Here is a 4156-nt window from a genome sequence, read left to right as displayed (position 1 = left end):
ACTATTTTTAATGTTTTTGAAAGAAGTTTCTTCTGCTCATCAAGCCTGCATTTATTTGATCAAAAATACAGAAAAAAATGTAATATTGTGATATATTATTACAATTTAAAATAATTGGTTTTCAATTTATTTTTAAATTATCATTTATTTCGGTGATGCAAAGCTGAATTTTCAGGATCATTACTTCAGTCTTCAGTGTCACATGTGACATCCAGTCTATCACATGATCCTTTAGAAATCATTCTAATGTTCTGAGTTATTATGAGTGTTGGGAACAGTTCTGCTGCCTAATATATTTGATGAATAAAAGGTTAAAAAGAACTGCATTTATTCAAACATTTTTTTTAATATAAATCTTCTTTATTATCACTTTTTATCAATTTAACACATCCTTGCTGAATAAAATTATTGATTTATTTAAAAAAAAAAAAAAAAAAAAAATTACTGACCCCAAATTACTGACCAGTAGTGTATATTGTTGTTATAAAAGATTTCTATCTTGAAAACATTTGCTTCTTTTTTTTTTCTTTTCTTTTTTCTTTTTCTTTTTTTTATTCATCAAAGTATCCTAAAAAAGTATCACAGGTTATGAAAAAATATTAAGCAGCAGACCTGTTTCCAACTTTGATAATGAATCATCATATTAGAATGATTTCTAAAGGGTCATTTGATAGACTGGAGTAATGATCCTGAAAATTCAGCTTTGCATCACCAAAATAAATGATAATTTAAAGTATAATAAATTGAAAACCAATTATTTTAAATTGTAATAATATATCACAATATTACATTTTTTTCTGTATTTTTGATCAAATAAATGCAGGCTTGATGAGCAGAAGAAACTTCTTTCAAAAACATTAAAAATAGTAATGTGTCCAAACTTTTGGCCTGTACTGTACATGGAGAGGAATGAAGATCACACGAGACACTGACTGACGCTGCTGCAATAAACACTTTCTAAACTATTCACTTTTCTCTAATCTTTCTCAGCTCGTCTGCCTGTTCCTGTAATCATCAGTAACTCTTCTCACTGTTCTTCATCATCTTCATCATCAAATTGTTCATTGGTGTGTTCATCAGTGTTGAATGTGAGTGATGTGACTCTCTCCTGGTACGCAGGAATCAGTGTATTGTCCAGCATCAGTGTGTGTGATCTCAGCATCAGTCTCTCTCTACCTCTGGAGGTGGAATATCAGGATAAAAACACCTACAGCTGTGTGCTGAACAATCCCATCAGCAACCAGACCACACATCTGGACATCAACACACTCTGTCACACATGTGCAGGTACCACAACTCTGATGATATTAGTTGATATCAACCCTGATAGCATTTATTCACTGAATTAATTTAAAGAATGAAGGAGCTTCTGTCATCATTTGCTTTTGTCTTTCTGAACAGTTTTTACCTTCTTTTTCTTGTGTGGAGCACAAAATAAGATCTTTTTTAGGTCATGACAGAGACTAATGTCAGCTTGTTGAAAATCTCAATTTAATTTATCATTTGTTTCATTTGTTTCTCCAGAAGACCACACCCCCTGTTGTGATTCAGTTGAAGCTGTGCTGCGATTGGTCGTCACTGCACTGATGGGCGTGGCTTCTGCGGCTGCTGCTGTTCTTCTGGTCAATGACGTCAGAGCTGCAAGAGGATGACAGGACAAAAACATATTGCAATTTTGTTCTTGAGTATGTATATGTAATTCCTTGACAATGTTATTTTGTTCTTGAGCAATAATAATAAAAAAAAAACATTGCATATATTGTTTTAAAATGAGTGTGGTCTAATTGTTTAGTGTTTGAAATGCTTTACTCTGAACTGGATTTATTACTCAAATCTGGTGTATTGGGCCATCTGGTGGTCAAAACGATACAATAAGTATTCTTGAATATTTCATTTGATTCTTTAATGTCATCCATTTTACATTTCTTTGTTAACTGCAGTGTTTTTTTTTTTTTTTTCTTAATTTATGTTATGTTGCTGTTTTCATTTTGTTGTAGGCTATAATGCAGCGACCCCACAAATACAAGTGTAAAACTATGTCACACCAATAAATCCCTGTAGAATAGAACAGGAATAGAACTGATAAACAGCTATGAATCATACATGGGCCTAAATTATCATTTAAGGGTATAATAAAAGAGTCAAAGTTGTTCATCATAAACATTACAGATATTACATCTTTAAAGACTGGAAGAGCATTTCAACTTCTGAGACTTTTGACCTTGTTTTGAAGATATAGAGTAACCACATTCATTAATCTGTATGTTGATGGGCATTTTCGAAACACTGCTTCATGAAGCTTCGAAACATCTACGAATCTTTTGTTTTGTATCAGTTTTGTATCAGCCGTTGCCATCTTGGTATCGCGTCACTCCTGGATAAACGAAAATGGGCAAAAAGGCAGGATTAGCTGAACGGCTAGTAGTGAAAGCAGCGGCAATCCATTCCCTTTTTATAGGTATGGACGATTTCGGACACAGCTGGTCGGGATGACTGGGAACGCCCACAAAAACATCATATCCGTTTATGCTGTGGGGGAAAACAAGCTATTCAAATCAACACACGTAGACCTTGTTAGGCGCTTGATCTTTACTCTTTGTAATGATTATGAGCTTGGCCTTCTGCACCTCTAATATCTTAAAAAAAATAAAATAAAAAAAAACCCGACCTGAAGTTTTATACTGGCAAATAAAAAGATGGAGCTGTTCGTCGATTCAAAAAGCCTGTGCAATACGTCCATTATTTAAACATTTGCACTATATGATGCTGGTATTAATGTAAAGATAAAAACGTAAGAGATTTCATTCCTTGCAATAGCAAAAGTTCGTTTAACAAAAATGTTATCATTAACACAGTTTTTCACGTTGAGCTATCACATAGCGACTGAATGCGTGAAGTTATTGATGAACAAAACATTCAAAAGTTTTTATTTCATCATGGGAAGTGCTGGGCTCATGTTTGTGCCTCACGCTCACAAGCTGGGGCCTGTTTCAATAAGGAGGTTCAACCAACTCTGAGTTAAAACTTGAACTCTGAGTTGACTTACCCTGAGATGCGAAACTCTGAGTTTTCGGTTACAGAACAGCTGAAATGAGTTAGTTCACTCAACTCTGAGTTGACCTACTCTGAGTTAAGCGCGTGCACCACAACTATAAAAAGCCATTATCAATGGAGCGCAGATATTATGAGTCACCATGGCAACAGCGCCAGACAAAAAGAGGTCTTCATATTTCTCACCAGCAGAACTGGATGAGCTTCTGCAAGCATATGGAGAGTACGAACATTATTACTGTAATTTTACAGTATTAGAACATTAATACTGTAATTTAATTAAAGGGATTACTCTTAATTCTTCTGTAATTTAAATTAAAATCTGATGTAATTGCATTAGACTATAGAACAATTCTGTATATTTAACATACATTTTTAAAAGGAATATTTTTAATGTAACCTTCTCCCTCTACACACTTTGGTCAATTCAAGAATAATTCATGCAATTGTATATTGTTTATTTGAAAGCATTAAAAGTGCAGTTTCTTGTCTCTCCTTGTATTGTTCAAGTGGTTGAGGTTGATATGGGATTTAGTAATTAGTAATAAGTAGACCAATAAATTCTATAGATAGTCATTATTACATTAATCTAATTACACTGTTGAAGACGTCATTTGTAGTTAGTTACCCAACTGTTATTAGAGGTGAAACTGGAAGAACAGTAAAAAAATGATTCATTGACTAGTTGAATTTACTAAAAAAAATTATGTTAATTGTATCCACATAATTCATTTTAGCTACATTTAAACAAATGCATTACGTTGAACTAAGTTCAACTTAATGCATTTGTTTAAATGTAGCTAAAATCAATTGTGTGGAACCACTTACGATAATTTTTTTTAGTAAATTCAATGATTTCAGTAAATTCATTGAATTTACTAAATGTTTTTATCGTAAGTGGTTCCACACAATTGATTTTAGCTACATTTAAACAAATGCATTAAGTTGAACTTAGTTCAACGTAATGCATTTGTTTAAATGTAGCTAAAATGAATTATGTGGAACCAATTAACATAATTTTTTTTAGTAAATTCAACTAAGTCAATGAATCATTTTTTTCAGTGTATGATATTCAACCTAATTTTAATTTTTATGTTGGTGTAAT

The sequence above is a fragment of the Squalius cephalus genome, assembly GCF_949319135.1.
Source record: "Squalius cephalus genome assembly, chromosome: 13".
In the NCBI taxonomy this organism is placed as follows: domain Eukaryota; kingdom Metazoa; phylum Chordata; class Actinopteri; order Cypriniformes; family Leuciscidae; genus Squalius; species Squalius cephalus.
The sequence above is the reverse complement of the archived record's forward strand: the minus strand, read 5'-3'. Positions refer to the sequence as shown.